The sequence below is a fragment of the Prionailurus viverrinus genome, chromosome A1 (genome assembly GCF_022837055.1).
Source record: "Prionailurus viverrinus isolate Anna chromosome A1, UM_Priviv_1.0, whole genome shotgun sequence".
In the NCBI taxonomy this organism is placed as follows: domain Eukaryota; kingdom Metazoa; phylum Chordata; class Mammalia; order Carnivora; family Felidae; genus Prionailurus; species Prionailurus viverrinus.
In genome coordinates, this window is record NC_062561.1 from 117,597,269 (window position 1) to 117,619,799 (window position 22,531).

The 22,531-nt window shown below is 37.0% G+C and overlaps 1 long non-coding RNA gene across 1 annotated transcript; it reads right to left on the reverse strand.

Annotated features, from left to right (window-relative positions):
- Window positions 1-208: 208 nt before the first annotated feature.
- On the reverse strand, window positions 209-8,620 carry LOC125172947 (uncharacterized). Its single transcript, XR_007154873.1, has 3 exons — window positions 8,552-8,620; window positions 4,885-5,024; window positions 209-336 (listed from the first exon to the last, which is right to left on the reverse strand). It is a non-coding gene; the product is annotated as an uncharacterized LOC125172947 (long non-coding RNA).
- Between the last annotated feature and the right edge of the window lie 13,911 nt (window positions 8,621-22,531).

The window sequence follows — 22,531 nt, forward strand, 5'->3', positions numbered from 1 at the left end:
ACAAGAGCAGGTGTCAAATATTTACCAGGGTACAAGATGCCTTTAAGTATCCAGGCAGCAAATTTGGCTTTAAAACAGTGTGAAAAATTGATGGTGTTATTTGGCCCAGTAGGTATGTTAGATAGATTACAGTGTGTGATCTCAGAATCAATATTCAGTCCATATATTTGTGCAATAGACAATTACCATAATAAATGCAGACTTGACGTTTCAGTAGAAGGATGCATTAGGTCTGTGTCCCGAGAGGTTTGCTGAATCGGGAGCTTAGAAACAGTGGAGCACAGTGGGCCAACTGCCTTTCTTCTAGACTTCTACCCTTCAGTCTTCAGAGCGACCCTAAGACCACACCAGAACATGTAAGATTTTGTCTTCCATTCTCCTCAAAAGGAAGAGGGTCATTGTCCTGGTTCTCTGCACACATTGATAGAAGTCTAACTCCCCAAGTGGCAGACATGGAGACTTTAGGTGTGGGTCTTAGATTTATGAAAGACTTGGAAATGTGCATTAATAATACAATGGAGAGGGGAAATGGGAAAGATAATAATACTATTAAAAGTAATAAGTGATATAGCAGTTTGGATTAGTTTAGGTTATATTTTTTAAAAAACTGCAATATATTTTCAGAATAAAAATGATGGAAGTTCTATCTCTCTCATAAAAAGAAGTCTGGAGATAGAGAGTCCCAGCTGATAGGGTAGCCTTACTATGACATTAGGGACCTAGGATCATATCTTCTACTCAGTGATCCCCAGCATGAGACTTACTCATTGTCAAGGTCTCCCATAATTAAATATGGCTGTTAGATTGCCAGCCATTTCAGGAACAGGAAGGAAGGGAAGTCTTTTAAAGGTTTCCCACAAGTCCCACCAAACATGTCCATTTATATATCACTGGCAAAAAGAAAAAAAAAAAAAAATCATATGGTCAAAACCAGTTGCAAGGATGTGTGTGACCAACTAAAACACAGGGTTCTTTGTCTAAAGAGAATATAATCTGTAATAAATGGATCAATTTTTTTCTTAAAAAAATTTTTTTAATGTCTTATTTATCTTGTTTTTTTTTTTTTTGAGAGAGAGAGGGAGAGGGTGCAAGTGGGGGAGGGGCAGAGAGAGAGGGAGACAGAGGATCCAAATCGGGCTCTGTGCTGACAGGCTGACAACAGTGGGCCTGATCTGGGGCTCGAAATCATGAACCACTAGAGATCATGACCTGAGCTGAAGTCGGATGCTCAACTGACTGATCCACTAAACGGATGAATTTTTAAAAATAATCTCAAAGTGGGGAAAGATTTTATAAGCATGACAATACTAAAGTGATAAAAGATGAAATATTTTTTATAAACAAATTTTTAAAAATTGTATTGCAAGACCACCATGAACAAAATCAAAAGGCAAAATATCTACTAATGTCACAAATAAGGGCTAATTTCTATTCATAGAAGTAACTCCTGCAAATTGAGAAAAGCCCTCAAAACAAATAGAAAAATGTACAAGGGACATTTCACAGAAATGAAAATACATGCAGATGTTTTAAACATATGGTTGAAACAAATTCAAAACACAAATCCTTTGAGATAAACTTTTTTCATCCATTGATTGGAAATGGTTACAAAGTTTAATGCCACAGTGTGCTAGCAAGGGTGCAATTCACCAGGTGTTCTCATTTGTGGTCTTTCACATACTTACTTGTACCTTCCCTCATGTGCTCTAAACTTAACCCCTGATGCTGCCTGTTGCTGCCATAAACAAAATCTTCTGTGACCTTAGACTCATTTCTGAGGACAGGGTCCTGCCTCAAGCATGCATTTAAGTCTTTTGCTTTCTTTCCTAAGGCTTTTCTGACGTCTTATTAAGGGACTCTGGTCCTTAAAGATACAGGTTTACCCAGAAGTATGGGACTTAACACTTCTGGGTCAACCTTCAACCAATGAGTGATGAGAAACAAACGTTTATCTCAGTTGATCCTTGGGTGAACAAGTAGAAGAGGCATCCTACACCCTTGTTTAATGTTCTGGCTGGCTGAAACCTCAGTTGCTCGCAGTGGCTATCTCAATAACGCATCCTGGATTGGCTTTTCTCTCTCTCACTTTTCCTGGTCCTTTGGATCATCTCCCAAACTAATTACCTGTGCAGAAACTATTGTCTCAGTCTTTGCTTTTGAGAGTAATTTGAGCTCAGACATATTGCTAATGAGATATAAATTGGTAAGAGTAATGTGACAATTTTTGCTATAATTTTTAAAAATACTGACCTAACAATTCCAGTTTAGAAATTTGTTTTAGGGACACCTGGGTGGCTCAGTTGGTTAAGCGTTCAATTCTTGGTTTCCACTCAGGTCACGATCTCATGGTTCGTGAGATCTTGTGCTGTCAGTGGATCCTGCTTGGGATTCTGTCTCTCTCTCTCTCTTCCCCTCCCCTGCTCTTATATATATATATATATATATATATATATATATATATATATATGTGTGTGTGTGTGTGTATGCGCCCTCTCTCTCAAAATAAATTTTTAAAAATTTTAAAAATAATTTATTTTAAAGAAATATACTAATAGTTGAGCATGTGTGAAGTGATGGTTGTAAAAGAATATGCATCACAACATTGTATAATAATGAGGAATTAAAAAAAAACAACACCTCCCTGAATCCCAAAATAGGACATTGCTTAAGTAAATGCCAGTATGATTCATAGAATGAAATAGCAGGTGGTAAATAATAAGATAGCTTTATATGGAAAGATTTTTAAAACTAAGAGCAATGGCATTCCTGGGTGGCTTACTTGGTTAAGCATTTGACTCTTGATTTAGGCTCCAGTCATGATCTCACGGTTTGTGGGTTTTCAGGCCCTGCTTTGGGTTCTGTGCTGGCAGTGTAGAGCCTACTTAGGATTCTCTCTCTGTCTCTCCCTCTCTCTCTCTCTCTCTCTCTCTCTCTCTGCCCCTCCCCTGTTCTCTCCCTCAGAATAAATAAACATTTGTTAAAAATTCTAAGTTTTAATTCCTAATTTAATTAATCCTATAACTCTGTCTCAAAATAAATTTAAAATTTTTAAAAATAAAAACTAAGATCAATAGATAGATTAAATTAGCATTTTGTAAAATATATGTGTATATATACTGGCATATGTATAGAAGATCCTCCTGGAAAGAGACACAAGGATTTGACATCGGTGGGTTGTCTATAAGGAGAACTTGGCTGCAGACAACTGTGAAAGAGAGAGACTTCTTTCTTTCTTTCTCTCTTTTGTTTTTTTGGGTTATTGATATACCATGAATTAGTATTACTTTGCTATTTGGAATACTGAACCCTGTCTGAAACCCTGTCTGAAGTGTCTATTTCATCTATTAACTGTGGTTTTTAAAAATTTATTTAAAAACTGTTTCAAAAGCTTCAATTACATATGGGCACCTGGCTGGCTCAGTCAGTGGAACATGTGACTTTTGATCTTGGGGTCATGAGTTCAAGCCCCACATTAGGGGTAGAGATTACATAAGAAAATAAAACAAAATCTTTTTTAAAAAGTTTCAATTACATAAATTAGAATGAATTGTAGAATGAAGTGAACCCTTGTGTGCTCATCATCCAGCTTTGAACAATTACCATCATCTTGTCAATTCTGTTTTATTTATCTCTCCACTTTCCCCCAGTGGAAATTCTAGTAAATGCACAAAGGAATACAAAACAATAGGGAATATTAAAAAGGAAGTAGATACTCTCAAAAGGGTTAAATTGGATGAATCAAATGAAGCCTAATATATTATAAATATATTATATGAAATACAATAGAATATAAAAATAATAGATATTTAATAGTTCTTTAGAAACAGGTAAAAAATGAATCCTTGAACTGCCTAGAAATGGGGAAAATATGCTTTTAAAAAGATGCAAGTATAATCAGAAAACATTCAGTAAACCCAGTCCAATCGGTCTGATCTACATAAATAGAGCCAATCCTGGCTAAAACTAGAGTTACAGGTAGAGTTGCCAGATTTAGCAAGTAAAAATATAGAATAGCCAATTAAATTTAAATTTTACATAAATAATGAATAATTTCTTAGAATAAGCATGTATCATGCAATATGTCCCATGTAATATTTGGGACATATTTGTACTAAAATATTATTATTTGTTTTATCTGTTACTTGTGTATGTGACAATGCCTGGGTTCAACCAAAAGGAATCAGAATTTCTGGGGTTGTAGACTGGACATTACTTTTTAAAAAATTCCCCAGGCCAGAATTACCTACTTCATATCCAAGATTAAGAACCACTGCTCTAGAAAATGCTAATTTTAGCCAAATTAATTAGGTCAATTGGCATCAGGAGAATTGACTTTAGGTGAAATGGTATCAGGTGAGCTAAATCCTCATTGCCACATTAGCATGCAACTTAGAAAAAGTTGTCCCTCTTGGTGCACTGTGTCCTTCTAAGAACCTGATTCACTTTGTAGCTGTTACTTATAGGCTTCCACCTTAAATTTGGCATCTGCCTCTGGCTGTTCTCTCTGGCATAAGTGAGGTCTCTTCAGGGAGGAGCACTTTTCGTGTCTCACTTATTAGCTAAGGCCTGGAAATGAAGATGTGAACGTTCTTTCCAACTTGGAGGTAGAAACACCCTGGTCTCAAGTCAGCAGTGGCTCCGAAATCCCCTTTGACACTTTTGGGCAGTTTCATTTTTCACTTGTATACATGGAGAAGCTGTAAGAGAGTCACTTGGTGACTTGCAAGTTATCAGGGACAGAAGCAGAGGTAAACTAAGGTACCCTAACTCCTACTTGAATTGGTGTAAGAAAAGATAACATGGTGAAATTTTCCAGTATTGCTCGGGGTTGCTCAGAAAAACAGACTTTTACATTTCTAGCCTTTCCCCCAAACCAAATGTCACCTGAAAGCACTTCTTTCTTCTTCTCTGTAGCTAAGGTGCTGTATCTTTGTCCTCATCAGCTCCCAGTGGCCATGGTGGCAGAGAAGAATGGGCTGTTATTTGATGCCAGATTGAATCTGCAGAGATTCTGTGAACTGAGACTAGAGAATTATTACAGTGACTCAGAATGTGTGTGTCTATTTGTGATTTTTAGCTTTGATAGCAAGCAAGACTTACTTTTAATTTCCTTTTAAATATTAGGATGTTTCAAAATGTCCACAGTTACTGATTAGGCCATTGTGTTTCAGATTTTGGTGATAGAAAGTAGCCAACTTTTAAACTAAAAAAAAAAAAAAAATTCCTCTGGGAGGTTCTAACTGAACTTCCATATTTCAGAATACCCTTCCCCGCCATAGCAAAAACATGAGTATTCTTCTGCTCTGTGCTACTTTTAAGACATCCTTGTTGCCTTCTGGTTGTCACAGGCCATTGCCCCAGATGAGAAGTGCTGGCAGCATTGGCACAACTGTTGCCCCAATGTTCTCATCTTTAGAGAAGCATGGGCTTCAGGAGTGGGTTTGTCTTCAAAATGCGTAGAAAGCCAGCACCTTGTGATTCCTCCTGCTGTGGATAGTATCTAAGGCAGTGGAAGGAAACTCTCACGTTAGATGGCAACTGCCCCATGTCTCTGGCCTCCAAACCTGCATTGGCAGGGGCCAGAGGGGGTCTCTGTGTAGCCTTGGGCTGAAGGGAAGATGCCAGTTTTAGTGAAGTGAGAGCCCAAGAAGTCTGAATGTTCTGATACTCCCAGATATCAGATACTGATACTCCCAGTAGTACTCCCAGCCCCCCCCCCCCCCCCCGCACCATAACTCACCCCTGTGTCATGGCCTTATCAACAGTATCTCCTATTGCTACCATCAGATTAACTTCACAGTTGATGTCAGTTTCCAAATGTTGGGAACTCCCCCATCAACTCTTTTTCCCCCAGAGAGTAATTTACATGTTGTTTTGTGGATTTCTTTTCTTTCCTTTCACTGTGCCCTCTGGTCAGTCAGCAAACTTCCCTATATCCTCAGCCTTTTTTTCTGAAAATTCACCTTCTGACTAAAAACTGGCTCTCCCTGAAGACGTGACTTATATTTATTTTTCTCAAAAGGTAGCTATGCTTTCTCTTTACCCCTAATACTACTGGGCCTAGAAAGAAGAAATTCTCTTCCTGCTCCTTGGTGCCACTTTCACATCACTCCACCTCCCTTTTGCTTAACAACATTCAGCTTGGAATTTCATGTCATGGAATTCTTCCACCTACTACCTCGCCTCATGGCGGCCATCCGCTGACCCCATGTCACTCATCCTCATTCCTTGAACATTTTAACTGCTGATTCTTCATCATGCTGTCCAGTGTTATTCCAGCCATAATTCTTGGTAACATCAATATCCAGACAGGTGTATCTTCAGCAGCCTCTCGGTTCCTTGACCTTCTCTCCTGTGGTTAGCCAGTACTCTACCCAACTCAGCCACTTACTCCCATCCCAAGTCAGATATAGATTTCATGTTATCAATGCCTGCAATTTCTCTCTTAGCCATTTTGAGCATCCAACTGTCTGGCTACCCTGTCCAATTTTTCCAGCTTACACCCTCTAAGAGCCTAACTTCAAAAATCACTTCACCATTCCAATACATAAAATCCATTAGCGGCGCCTGGGTGGCGCAGTCGGTTAAACGTCCGACTTCAGCCAGGTCACGATCTCGCGGTCCGTGAGTTCGAGCCCCGCGTCAGGCTCTGGGCTGATGGCTCGGAGCCTGGAGCCAGTTTCCGATTCTGTGTCTCCCTCTCTCTCTGCCCCTCCCCCGTTCATGCTCTGTCTCTCTCTGTCCCAAAAATAAATAAACGTTGAAAAAAAAAAAAAATTAAAATCCATTAGTACTACCACCCCCATGTCCTTACTTCACCTTATCTAGCTAAATTCCCACGGCCAGTCATTATAATCATTCCATTTCATACACCCTTAACTCCCTGACCTTCTCACACTTTAATATATATACATGCTTCTAAAAATCCTACTATTCATAAATCCAAACTTTGCCAATACCAGCCCTGTATACACATTGGTTAAAGTGATAGGAGAGGGCTGCCTGGCTGGCTCAGTCAGTGGAGCATTTGACTCTTGATCTTGGAGTTGTGAGTTTGAGCCCCATATAGGGTGCAGAGATTACTTAAAAATAAAATCTTTAGTATCACCTGGGTGGCTCAGTTGGTTAAGCGTCCAACTTTGGCTCAGGTCATGATCTCATGGTTTGTGAATTTGAGCCCCAGGTTGGGCTCTTTGCTGTCAGCACTCAGCCAGCTTTGGATCCTCTGTCTCCCTCTCTCTCTGCCTCTACCCTGCTCGCATGCACACACACTCTGTCTGTAAAATAAACATTAAATAAATAAATAAAATAAAATCTTTAAAAAAAAGCGATTGGAGAAAATATCACAATATTTCTTGCTGTTCTCACTTTCTATTTGTAATTACAAATTTCAAATGGCCCTTAATGCTGCCTCGTGATCATATTGTGTTTTCCTAGTCTATTAGTCCTCCTACCCTCATCCATTGGCTGGGACTACTTCTTACTCTCTGCTCTTTTCTCAACCTTTAGCACACGCCCATATTCTGTATCAGTAGAGTATCTTCTTTATTCACTGATAAATGAAGCAATCAGAAGACTGTGTCCACAAATTCACACCACATTGACCTTCTGACCTGTCTTTGTTCCCTTGTACCCTGCCTCATGTTCTGTGGTATTAGATTGTCCATGCTCCTTGCTAAGGCCACCCTTCCATGAGTACTCATATCCCCTCCCATGTCATATCTTCAAAGACATTGCTTTCTGCCGCCCCTGTATTGCCAGTTTTCTCCTTTCTACAGGATATTTCCCATCAGCATACAGGCATATTGTTATTTCTTACATCTTAAAGTAACCATTTTTTGACCCAATTTTGCCTTCTAGTTACTGCTCATTTCTCTCTTCTTTACCAAAAAACCCCCCAAAAACAAAACCAAAAAACTTTCTTGAAAGAGTTCCCTCTACTTACCCACCCAATTCCTTTTGTAATCTTTTTTCCCCAAAGTTTTAAATAGTTACATTTAAATAATTAGTACTCATAGCTATTGACCATAAATTCAAATTATTTCATTTGAAACCACTGTTTTTCATATTAGAAATTAGTATCTGGCCTGAAGAGAAAGTCACAATGGCTCAGATTTATTTTATTTTAATTTTTGTTCTATAAAAAAAGCAAACCTATTGAAAAGTTGACAAATTATTAAGGTTAAAAAATAAAATTTGACATTTAACCATAATAGTGAATAAAAATAAATTTCAATGTAATTTGAAAGTCACTAAAAAGTATTGAGTATATAGGTCATCCTAAAGGAGAGAAAAATAATGATAGTTTATTCCCTTGCTCACAGAGTGCTTCAACTGCACTACGTTTCTGTTGTGTCATTGCCTCCAAACCTTTGTACATGCTTTTCCCTATTGCTAGTCACTGTTTCCCTTCCTGGATAACTTGTCATCTTTCAGAGCCCAGTCTTTCCCAAACTTCCACTCCAAACCTGCAGTTCTGAGTTCTTTTATCATACTATTGTCTTCTTATGGTAGTCTGTAATGTATTTATTGTAACAGTTACCTATCTTACCTGTTAGGATCCAAGTTTTGTGAGGCTGGAATGGTGCACATTTCATTCAACATCATGTTTTCTGATCCTAGAATAGGCCAAACACATAGAAGGTGCTTAATAATATTTAGTAACTGAATGACTATAGTGCTGATTGAGTGTTACATGAGATGCAACAATCTTTGGAAGAAAAGTCTCTCATTTTAACACTTCTGTGAAAAAGAGCCAACACGGGGGCGCCTGGGTGGCGCAGTCGGTTAAGCGTCCGACTTCAGCCAGGTCACGATCTCGCGGTCCGTGAGTTCGAGCCCCGCGTCGGGCTCTGGGCTGATGGCTCAGAGCCTGGAGCCTGTTTCCAGTTCTGTGTCTCCCTCTCTCTCTGCCCCTCCCCCGTTCATGCTCTGTCTCTCTCTGTCCCAAAAATAAATAAATGTTGAAAAAAAAAATTAAAAAAAAAAAAAAAAAAAGAGCCAGTACAGATTATTTAGCGATCATGTTCTAAAACTTATTTATTGGACCCCTGCAAAGGATTTAAGAGCTCAGTGAAGTGGACACCTTGTAAGATTGGAGACCTTGAGATCACAATGGTGATGACTGGAAACAGCCTCATGATGGTATAAATGCAAGTAATATAATGAACTAGTTCGCAAACATCAATGCACCATATGGAGGTCTTGGAAAATGCTTTGAAAGCCATTGGTTTAGATAAAATAGGAAGTTCAGCAAAAAGCTCCCCCTAAGGAAGTTTATATTTCTATTTCAAGGCACAGAGTAGGCATCTGTATCTACTTCAGAAGAGGGGAGGAATTTAAAATTATGATTTTCGTTATTGCAAATTATGGGCAGAGAATATAGTAATGTCTTCAGAGCTATGAAGAAACTGTATCAGTGTTTCCCCCCAGCAGCCACCATTACAGTGAATCCATCTATATACTTTGATCTCATATCAAGAAATTGTGAATTTAGAAGTTTTACTAATTTGTTACATAAATATAGACCATCAGTCTTGGCAATTCATATAATCTCTGCTTCAAGTAGCATTATTGTTATTTTTAAATTTTATTTATGTATTTTGAGGGAGGGAGAGCAGGGGACCGGGAGAGAGAGAGGGAGAGAGAGACTCCCAAGCAGGCTCTGCACTGTCTGCATAGAGCCCAATGAGGACTGGGCTCAATCTCACGAACCATGAGATCATGACCTAAGTCAAAATCAAAAGTCCAGTGCTTAACCAACTGAGCCACCAAGGTACCCTTCGAGTAGCATTATTTAAAAGGAATCCAACCTGAATAATATTTTCATAATGGATTGTCACATTAGATCAGACTTTTTTTTTTAATTTTTAATGTTTATTTTTGAGAGAGAGAGAGAGAGAGTGAGAGCGAGAGTGGGGAGGGACACAGAGAGGGAGACACAGAATCTGAAGCAGACTCCAGGCTCTGAGCTGTCAGCACAGAGCCTGACACGGGGCTCGAACTCATAAGCCATGAGATCATGACCTGAGCCAAAGTCGGATGCTTAACCAACTGAGCCACCCAGACACCCTTAGATCATGTTTTTATTTTATTACTTTATTGAATCTGCTCTGTCAAGGTCACAAGGAACCTTCATCTTTCCATCTCAAGTTGTATTTTACTAAACTCTCAGGAATATTTCCTTCCTCCTTCTAAACAATTTTTCCACATGACTTCCAGGGCACATTCTCTCCTGGGTTTTCTCCTACCACACTGGGTACTCTCCCGAATCTCCTTTGCTGGCTTCTCCTCATTTTCTAGACCTCTAAATGTCGAAGTGCTCTAGGACTGGCCAATCTTCTCTGCCTTCACTAATTCCCTAGATGATCTCATCCAGTTTCATTGCATTTTAAATATAGTTTTCCTAATCTTTACTCTAAAATTCTTATTTCTAGATGTGATATCTCCCCTACCTCCTCAGACCCAAATATTCAATTGCCCAATGAAGATAACTTTATAACTTCAACAAGCCTTTCAAATTTAACATGTACAGAATTCTTGATTTTCCATCCCCAGATTAACCCTGACTTCCCCATATCAGTAAATGGCACCACCAATCACCAAGATACCCCAAACAGAGGGCCATTCTTTATTATTTAACATTCCACATCCAAATCCATCATCAAACCATGTCAAAAAATATCTCAAATCCAACGAATTTTTATTAACTGCAGTACTGTCATCCTAGTTCAGACTATCACTGTCTTCTGACTATTTTACTGCAATGGCAGTAAACTGGTCTCTCTTCTTCCACCCAGACAACAATCAGACTTGTCTTTTTATCACATAAATAAAATATCCATTCAAAACCCTCTGTTGCTTTCTCATCATACCCTTCTTCTTTATAACACTTGCCACCTCACATAATATTATGTATCAATTTGTAGATGCCCTAAACATAGGGACTTTGTATTATTCATACTGTGTACCCAGAGCCTAGAAGAGTACCTGACATTTAAGGATGATCAATAAATATTTGCTGAATAAATAAATGAATCACTACGTATTTAAAAACCTTTGGTATATGATATTATAACCTGGTAAAACAGAGATTAAAAATGGTTGTCTGATGATACCTGTCTTTGTAGCTAAATCCTAGGATCAGACTTAGAGATCTATGCACCACATATTTTCTCACATGCTTATAACAAAGAATTGCCACTTTTCATCCTTGATTATCTTTTCTTCAGCAGCATGAGCCCTGTGATATCCTATTTTCTAGCAGGAGGTAACTTATAAACTATCCTTATAAATACAATAAAAAGATGAAGATATGTTTGTGACATATATGGGTCTCTATCTGTAGGCATCATTTTTTTTGCAGTGAGTTAGTATGATGGAGAGCTTAAAAAATCTATGCTGTGATTCCTTCAGAAATTCCCCTCCTGCAAGACACAATATATAGTTTTATATGATAAGGAAAGATAAAAACCAAACAGAGCTAAGTGTCAAAACATAAACCTAAAATCATAATCATTTATTTATTCTTTCCACTAATACTTTTTGAACTAAAGTGTGCCAGGCATTATGCTAAGCACTGGGGAAACAGCAGGTAACAAGACGGATAGATAGGGTCTGCTGTCATAGATTTATACTAGAGTGAACAAGTAAACAGATATATAAAACAATAAAAAATTATGAGTAGTGCTTTTAAGGAAATAAACATGATGCTGTGCTAGAAAAAAGAGGGGGATTGTGGTAGGCAGAATAATACCCCTCCAAAAGATGTCCCCATTCTAGTCCCCAGAATTTTAAATATGTTATATGTAAAAAATGAGAATTAATATTGTTAATCAGCTGACCTTTCATATCAGGAGGTCATCTTGGATTATCTGGATGGACCTAACATTATTACAAGAGTGGAAGAGAGAGGCAGGGGAGAGAATGTCAAAGTCAAGATTTTAAGATGCTGCACAGCTGACTTTGAGGGTGGAAGAAGGGGTCACATGCCAAACAGACAGGCAGCCTCTAAAATCTGGAAAAGGAAAGGGAATGGGTTCTTCTCTGCCACCTCCAGAAGGAAAGCATTCCTGCTAATACCTTGATTTTAGCCCAGTGAGACCCATCGTGGACTTCTGACCCTCAGAAGTCTACGATAATAGATTTGTGTTGTTTAAAGCCATTACATTTGTGGTAATTTGTTACAGCAGCACACAGAGAAATAACACAGGGACTTTAGACAGGAGAGTCAAAGCAAGCTTCTCTAAAAAGATGTTATTAATCTGAAAGTGGAAGGGTTACAAGAAGCATGTCATGAAAAGAGGTAGCAATAATTAATTTGAGGCAGAGAAAACAGCAAGCCCAAAGTCTCCAAGACAGAAAAGAGATTGATAAGTTCTAGACACTGATGAAAGGTCAGAGTAATTCAAGTGTAATAGTGAAGAGAGAAAGTGGTTAATAAGAGATTAGAAATTAGGTAACATTAGTTTATTCAGGGCTTTATAAGCTATACTAAGGAATTTAGTGTGTGCTCTCAGGGTTACAAGAAGCATGTCATGAAAAGAGGTAGCAATAATTAATTTGAGGCAGAGAAAACAGCAAGCCCAAAGTCTCCAAGACAGAAAAGAGATTGATAAGTTCTAGACACTGATGAAAGGTCAGAGTAATTCAAGTGTAATAGTGAAGAGAGAAAGTGGTTAATAAGAGATTAGAAATTAGGTAACATTAGTTTATTCAGGGCTTTATAAGCTATACTAAGGAATTTAGTGTGTGCTCTCAGTGTAATGGTAAGACATGGAATGGTTTTAAATATAAGTATGAAATTATCTGTCTTGTGGGTTTTTTTATTGCAGTGTAACATAATTAGCGCATACAAATCATAGTGTATATATAGCTCAAGAGATTTTTACAGAGCGAACATACCTGTAACCACCACCCAGATCAAGAAATAGAATATTACCAATACCCTTGAAGCCTCCTTAGAGCTCTCTGCTAGTCTTTATCTCCACCAAATGGAACTGCTATTTTGACTTTTATCATCTTAGGGTAGTTTTTCAGTTATTGAGTTTTATATAAATAGAATCATACAAAATGTTTTCTTTGGCTTCTGATTTTTTTTCTGCTGGACATTACATTATGTCTGTGAGATTTTAGGCGTACATAATTTGAAAAAAAATGTCAGTGCTGTATATATTTCTGTATTTGGTAATAACAATATATTTTCCATTATACTGTTGGGGTACATTTGAAGTGCTTCCAAGTTTGAGCTATGATGAACTTTCTTGTACATGTATTTTTGTATGCACATATAAGCCTTTCTATTAAGTATATACCTAAAGAGTGCAATTACTGAGTTGGAGGGTATACATATATGGTACTTTACTAAATGCTGCCAGTTTTCCAGAATGATTGTACCAAGTCACACTCTACCAGAATGTGCGCTGGTTGAAGTTGTCCCATCCTTTCCAACACTTGGAAACGTCATGTTTTATTATTAATTAATCAAGTCATTCTCTTGGGTGGGTAAAGGCATTTTACTGTTGTTTAAAATTTCCTTTCTTTGATAATTAATGATGCTGAAAGGCTTTTTGTATGCTAACTGGCTATTAGGTTTTTTTTTCTTTTATTAAGTGCTTGTTTGCTAACTTACTACTTAGGTTTTTAAAAGGTAATTCTGTCTTCCATGGGGAGATTATAATTATAGTTAGAATTATATAGGCATTTTTAAGCACTTGTTTAGATCTTGGTACAAGATGAATGAAATTTGGTATATGCATAGAAAATTTATATTATAAGTGCTTATGTACAGAGGGCATGCTACAAAAACACAGGTGTTCAACATACCATCAAAGTGTATTTTATCTCTAAGACTAACCATGAAATTGTGAGTCAAATCATTCTTTCTGAAAAGTGTTGATCTATCTTGTTAAGACCTCTTTCTCTTGCCCCCCAAAATAACCAACTTTAAGAGTTTCATACTCTTCCAGGAGTTGATTTTATTAATGAAATGGTGTCCTTTAAAAATTAGCTTTACAGAAATTTAATGATTGAAGGAGAGAAACTGCAATGCCACATAATATTTAGTTTAATGGCCTCCCAAAAAAATTAATTTTGCTAGTTTGAAACTGAGTTCGATGAATTCTGAGACATAAATATACAGAGGAGAAAGGACATGTCCAATTAATAGGATTTCTGGCTGCCTGCCCAAGGAGATTCTGCAAAATCCTACAATACTAGGTAAAACGCCCCTCTGGAGCAAATACTGTGTTTGTTGAGAATGTGGAAGGCTCTGCCCAACAATAAATTAACTTTGTGCAGCATGCTTTATTGCTCTGCCCTGCATTCTGGCAAGCTTTCTCTCATTGTCTCCCCCCCACCAAGTGGCTTGCTTTGCTTGTTTTGTATTAAAGATGACTCAGCCAGACTCTTAGTCTTTCCTTTCATCTTCTCCTTTCCCTGCCCCTCAACCTCCTATTTTTGTTCCTAGAGTGGCAAAGCCAGGGCAGAGCCCCCCCCCCCAACCTTTTTTTTTTTTTTTTTTTGTGGCTGATGTTCCAGCATACTGAGCTATTGGTCCTGAAAAGTCAACTGCTTTTTTTTCTCTTTGGAACTTCCACAGGTTACATTCCTCCTCTAACTAGGTTACCCCCTGGCCCCCTTAATTCTCTGAAGCTAGTGATCCCAAACATACAGTTCCTAGGGATGGGGCTGTTTTTCATCCCTGCCCCCTCCTGAACAACCACTGCAATCCCCTTTGCAGCCTTAAGCAAGGAGATACAAGAGCAACCACAGATCCAAGGGTGACAGGGCGGGCACTCTGCCAAGCTCTGTGTGCTACTATCTTTCCACCACACCTCCCTCAGTATATTTGAGGAGCCTAGGAAATTAATATCTCCTGGGCAAGGGGAGAGGGGTGGGGGTAGGGGAAGGAAAGAGGGAGTGTCTTAGGGGCGGAAAATGCAGTAAATTCGCCCTCTGCTGGTTAAAGTTCTGAATTACCACCGCCAAAATAAAGTGGGAAAGAGAAAGAAATCAGTTTAACGTGGATGAATTATAGCTAAAACTAAGCTGAATTTAACCTATTTGTCCATCTTAAACAGCTCCTTGTTCCTACTTGGCCGTACCTGATGCCCCAGGGCTGGGATTTAATTAGACTCTGATTCTAAGCCCTAGTCTCAGTTAATATGTTATGCTGTCCTGAGCCCATTTTCATTTGCCCTTGAGTTTTTGCCATTCTGAGACACGAATTAAAATCCACAGACATGCTCTTTTTGTCTAAATTTGTTGCTAAGCAACTGGAAAGATAACACCTAAATCGTCACTTCTTGGGCACACTTGTGCTTCAGTCCAATCAGTCCCTTTGCCTAAAACAGTTCTTTCATGCGAACAAAGCTGCTTTTTGTGTTTTTGAGAATAATTAATTGGCAAACAATGCAGAAAAAGCTATCTAGCCTCATGCTAATTTCTTGAGAAAACTGACAAGCAGCTTTGTGTAAGACGAGGTATTGGCCGCCATAACTCACACAGACTTTTGTACCGCCTTTGATGTCTTAGGCATTTTGTTGGAATAAACCAACACACCAAGGTTGGATGATCTAATGTGTGTCACACACGAAGACAACAATTACAAGCTTGCACTTAGAATCTGGGAGTAGAGAGAGAAAAAAGTCAACATTTTGCAATAAGGGATATTATTTAATATCAGCTGGTTTCCTTGCCAGCCTAAATATCTAAAATCAAGGGGTTCTTACCCCCTCCATATCTGGCATTGTAACTTAGTCAGTCACACGGCCCTTTGAACCAGTTGGGATTGGCCAGTTCCTTTGTCAGGTGAAAACCTCTGCAGCAAGTCATGAGACTAAACTGGGCGGTGTCGCTGTCCGCGTCTAGGGTGCTGAACTTTAGGCGTGGCTAAAGAGGTTTCCTTTGCATGACAACTTCCGGTAGGGCGGGGTTGGGGTCTTGTGCCAAAAAGTGGATCCATCTGCCACCTGGTGGTAGAAAAGGAAAATGCTTTTGATAAAGTTTAAAGAGGACTTTGGATTGAGACCCTAAACTCTGAAAAAAAAAAAATTCGGAAAGGTTGGAGATCTTAGACCTCAGGAAGTGGGTTTTGGGAGATCTGCCTATTCTTAAAATCCATAAAGATATAAAGGAGAATTGAGAATTTTCAGATTTATCTCTCACTTCTGTCCAAGAAAATAATCTACAAATACATTGGTTTTCCCAAGCATTTCTCTCAACACACCTTTGTTACCAGATAGGTATTTGAGAAATATTTGTACATATAGGAATTCAGAAATATTTACTAAAAATACTAAAATAAATGCTCTATCTTATGAGCCACATACATTCAAGAAATAATAGCTGAGAGTATTGCTTTGATTTCAGCTTCTGGGAGGAAGAAAAGTGTACTTATATTTAGATGTGGTAATATGTAATAGGAGTTCTAGGAGTAAAACTTGTTTTTTTTTCCATTTTCTTCCTGTAATAGTATATAGGCTATCAGAAGGCTGAAAATAATAGGGTTTTTTTGGTATGCTTATTATTTTTACTCTGTGTATTTTACTGTTTTACCATGCATATTTTTATACAGTGATGAATAAATCACTATGAATTAATTACATTCATAATTACACTCATAATTACATCCATAAGGGAATGGAGATCCCCTTAGGTTGCTAAGTAAATATAGATTCTTTGATAGGTAACAAGAAAAAAAAACAAGAGACAGAGGTAATGACATGCCTCATTCAAATCTTGTTATTTTTATAAAAATACTGCAAAAAGTAGATACATATTTATAGAAGCTCTAAAGTCAAAATTCCAACTAAACATCAAATTTCTATGTCTCTACTGGTAACCTCTCCTTCCTAATTGTTTTAATATCGTTCTTTCCATCTTTTGAAAAAAGTTACTTCTATATAGCCAAAGCCTTACTGTATGTTTAGGTGTATGGGTTACAGTGTAAAATAAATTCTATCAAGTTGAGAGTAAAATAAATTTCTTTCTCAAATGAAAAAACATCAATCTCAGAAAAAAAGACCTATCCAGGAAGTATACTTGGCTTTGTCAGCCAATCCAGTTAATATTAGTATTCTAATAGATATTTTTTCATTTGCTCTTCTATGGATCTTAACACAGAAAATATAGTTATCATTTGTTTTAAGGTATAAAATATTTTCAGAATATTAATTTTAATAAAATATAGATACTGTGTTTGGGGTTGTTACATGAATTGTCTTCAATTATAAAAGGGAGAAATTGGTTGGAATTTAATGAAGAGACAAATTATCACTCTAGTCTAGGTTCCATTTGATTAAATTGGAAAGTTTAGCAAACATTTGTCAGGTTTCATGGAAAGACACCTGTAACCTGTGCTACCAGAGTCAACATGGAAAACAAACAAGCATGAATAAGGGCATGAAAGCCTTCTGTTTAAAAGACGAATGTAATATAAATCTTGCCTGTAAATGGTATTGGTTTACGTCTTCTTACATTACTGTGAAAGACTGAAACATTAGATGCACGTGCACATGATGGACAATAAGAGGTATTGTCCTTCAAAACAACAGATGGTAGATCAAGAGCAGCTGCAATAAATTGAGCTGCCTAAGAAGACTTCTGGACCCCTGAAGCCTCCTGTTCCTGCCAAAATGAATAAGAAACGTAAAATGCATGAAAAAAACACATGGAAGAAAAAAGGTCTAAAATCGTAGTAAAGTCTGAAACAGCAGCTGTGACCTCAGTGCTTCAAAATACATTGGCTCCTAAAAATAGATGTTTTTTTTCCAGATTAAGGAGTATATATGAAAGAAAATTAGAGGGCATTTTAAATAGCAATATAACAATAACAATCAAAATAAATATCCTAAATATTACAACACTAAGACAACTTAAAGTTTGGATATAGTAATAGAAAAAACAGATGGAGAGATTCTCCAATATTCTAGTTAGATAGAGTATTTTTTCTGAAAGAAGTTGAAAATAGTGACAAAATTCTCAGAATAATTTCAGAGGCATTTAAATGTATGGTATAGAGGTAAATAAAGTAAACATAAGTGACCCATTTTGCATAAATGTTAGAACAGATTTTTATTTAAACTAATTTTATAAACAGGAAATATAGAGTTGTATAGAGCAGAACATGGAGTAAAAAGAATTTGTTTTCCAATATGTCTAATTATATTTCTCTGGCTTGCCTGAGTTGATTTTCAAACAAACAAACAAACAAACAAACAAACAAAAATGGCACTTGTGTAATAATGTAATTCCAAATTCCAAAATTCTTTTGTGTATATATATTTTAAAAGATTTTTTAGAACAGTTTTGGTTCATGGGAAAACTGAGCCCAAGATACAGAGAGTTTCCATATATTCCCTGCCCTGACACATATACAGCTTCCCTCACTATGATCATCTTGAAGCATATAGTAGTACATTTGTTACAACAGATGAACCAACAGTGATACATCATTATCTCCCAAAGTCCATAGTTTACATTAAGTTCACTCTTGGTGTTGTGCATGCTATGGATTTTGACAAATGTATGATGACCAATATTTACATTATAGGATCAAACGAATAGTTTTACTACCCTAAATCCTCTGTGGCTTTCCCACTAAGATTGGGAGCAAGGCAAAGATGTTCCATCTCACTAATACTTTTAAACATTGCACTGGAAAAGGAAACAAAAGGTGTACTGATTGGGAAAGAAGAAAAAAACCACCTTGTTTACAGATTACATGATAATGTATATAGAAAATCTGAAAGACTCAATTAAAAGAAAACTCCTGAACTAATAAGCAGTTATAGCAATGTTGCAGAATATGATGTTCATATACAAAAGTCAATCATTTTCCTATATACCAGTAATGAACAAGTGGATTTTAAAATTGAAAACACAATACCACTTACATTAGTATCCCTGAAAAAATGGAACACTTTGGTATAAACCTAAGCCTAAATATGTACAAGATCTATAAAACTATAAAACTCTGATGAAATAAATCAAAGAACTAAATAAATGGAGAGATATTCCATGTTCATGGATAGGAAGACTCAATATTGTCAAGAAGTCCGTTCTTCCCAACTTGATGTGTAATCAATGTAATCCAAATAAAAATCCCAAACAGATATTCTGTGGATATTGAAAAACTGATTCTAAGTTTATATGGAGAGGTAAAAGACCCAGAAGAGCCCACACAATATTGAAAAAGAACAAAGTCAGAGGACTGACACTGCCTAACTTCAAGACTTATTATAAAGCTACACTGATCATTTGGCAAAGTAATAGACAAACAGACTAGAATAGAAAGCCTGGAAATAGACCCACGTAAAAATAGTCAACTGATCTTCGACAAAGGAGCAAAGGCTATGTAATTGAAAAAAACATGGTCTTTTCAAAAAAGAGTGCTGTAACAGCAGGCCATTGACAAGCAAAAAATAATTCTAGACATAGACCTTATACTCTTCACAGATTATCTCAAAAAAGGATAAAAGCCATCTTGATTTCTTCCAAGCTCTGGCAATTATGAATAAAGCTGTTCTAAACCTCTGTGTGCAGAGCTTTGCATGGACCTTAGTTTTCATATCTTTTGGGTAAATAACAAGGAGAGCAACTGCTGGATCTTACAGTAAAATAGAAACACAAAACCATAAGACTCTTAGAAGATAGGAGAAAATCTAGATGAACTTGAGTGTGGAGATAAATTTTTAGGTACAATACCAAAGGCATGATCCATGAAAGAAATACTTGATTAGCTTGACTTCGTTAAAATTAAAAATTTCTTATCTGTGAAAGACAATTTCAAGAGAACAAAAACACACGTCACAAGTTAGGAGAAAATATTTGCAAGAGACATATCTGATAAATAATCAAGATAAATATATATTTAAAATATACAAAAAATTCTTAAAACTCAACAAGAAAATAAACAAACTAAATATTGAGTCAAAGACCTTAACAGACACTTCACCTAACAAGAATTAAAGATGGCAAGTAAACGTATTTTACTTTGCATGGTAAAACAGTTCTCAGCACCAGGTGATGTATGGAATTGTTGGATCACTATATTGTACACCTGAAACTAATATAACTGTTGACTGGAATTAAAATAAATTTTTAAAAGTTCTCATTACAAAAAAAAATTGTAACTCCATATGGTGATAGATGTTGACTAGACTGACTGGGGTGACCATTTCATAATCATACAAATACCGAATCATCATGTTGTACACCTGAAACTAATACAATGTTGCATGTCAATTGTATCTCAGTTTTTGAAAAGATTCCCTAGGAGGCCATAAGTTTTCACATAATGTGTGAAACACTGGGAGAAATATTGCCTTTTTAAAGAAAAATTCTGTAGATATATATCAACTAAGGGTAAATATGTCTCATTTTCTTATAAAGAGATATTCAGGATTCATATTCAGAATATATGAAGAGCTACAAATCAATAGAAAAAAGATAAGTGATTCAATGTAAAAACTGGGCAAGAGAACTGAACAACCGTCCCCCCACCCAAAGGATAACCAGGTGACTAAAGACATATTACATAGTGCCCTGCCTCATCAGTAATTAATCATCAGAGAAATGCAATTAAACCCACGCTGGGAGAGCAAGAATGGTTAAACTTTAAAAAGATGAGTAATGCTAGGTGTTGGTAAGAATTTGCACAGCTGGAGGTTACACTGCTGATGAGAGTGTAAATTGGTACAACCTCTTAGTTTGGCAATATGAAGTAAAGCGAAAAAGAACATACCCTATGACATCAATGCCTCTTCTAGGTATATGTCCCCTCCCCCAAATTATGTACACAGGTCTACAAGGTGACATATAGAAGGGCACACTGCTGTGAATAGTAGAACAATAGAATGAGCAAATGAGTTTTGCTGCACTCATACTGGAAAAGACAAAAGCAATGCCTGACTGCTAGCAGCCCTGATACTCCAGGCTGGGCCATGGTGGAACGAAAACAATTTCATAGAACTCCAGCATTACACGAGGCTGTGTAGTGTGATAGATCAAAATTAAAACAAGAGCACACCTTAATCATGCCTGAATATAGACAGAAAAGAACACTGTCCAGTCCACAAAAATGATCAAATATCCCTCTGTGCTAAAATGATTTACCAGTCACAGCTTGTTTCCAATCACAGATTTACCTTCTCCTTTCTGCTTTTCTATGTAAGAATTATAGAGAAGATATAAGAATTATATAAGATATAAGATAATTATAAGAATTATTAATACACCCAACTATAGTATCAACTCCATTGCTGATAGCATTCCATCCAGAGTAAAGTCCTTCTTCATAGCACCCCAGATCACCTTGCACAAGACTAAATACTCTAAGTCCTTTCCGACACCCTCTTACTGTGATTCCCCATGATTCTCTGTGGTATGCAGTCTCCCTTGTTGGAGTCAGAAAATACAGCTCTTTTCAACTACAGGTGCGTTCCTGATGCTCTATGGCCAAAGGGTATTGACAATACTCTGGAATTCTATACAGCAATGGAAATGGGTGAACAAGAACTAAACACAAAAATGTCAGTCTCACATGGAGCTAAATAATGAGGAAAGAAACTAGACTTAAAAGATTACTCATCATAAATGTTAAGGGTTTTTTTTAGCATAGTGAAAATATTACCTTCTGTACATTTTATTGTATGTACTTTTATATACAGTTTTTTTTACATTTATTTATTTTTGAGAGACAGAGAGAGACAGTGTGAGCAGGGGAGGGGCAGAGAGAGAGGGAGACACAGAATCAGAAGCAGGCTCCAGGCTCTGAGCTGTCAGCATAGAGCCTGATGCGGGGCTCAAACTCACGAACCGTGAGATCATGACCTGAGCTGAAGTCGGAAGCTTAACTAAGTGACCGAGGCACCCTTATATACAGTTTTTTAAAGAGGCAAAATTAAACTGTTTAGGGCTGCACACTTAAGCTAGATATTAATTTAGGTAATGGAGATTGGGGGATCCATTAACTCCTTCATGTCAGGATGTCAATAACATTATATACACTTTTCAGTCATTTTTTTTCTCATTTGGAAAATATGGTTTAGATTTCTCATAAGTGGCAGTAACTCTTTCTATAGCACCTAGCATACAAAATGCTGAGCACAAATGGGGACTCACCAAATGCTTTTGATGGACATGAGATGAGAGTGTCAAAAGACAGGTTCTAGTTCCTACTGCCAGGAATAGCTGTATGAACTGGGCGAGTAATTTCATCATTTGGGCCTTAGTTTCTTAATCTTTAAAAAAAATCGAGGGGAGTATTGGACCCTATCTTTTTTGAGGTGGTTCATCATTCTTAAACATTCTATGATCTAATGATTGTAAAAGAAACTCTGAACAAGTATCCCCCAAATATCTATCAGGTCATTTTCAATATATCTAAGTAGTCTGTTATTTCATTTCCTTTCAAATCCAAAGCCAAACATTTTCATTTAATTTATCCATTATGTTATTTGGGAAACACCGTAATATACTGATTAAGAGCAGAGACTCTGGAGTCAGACAAAATTAAACTGAATTCTTT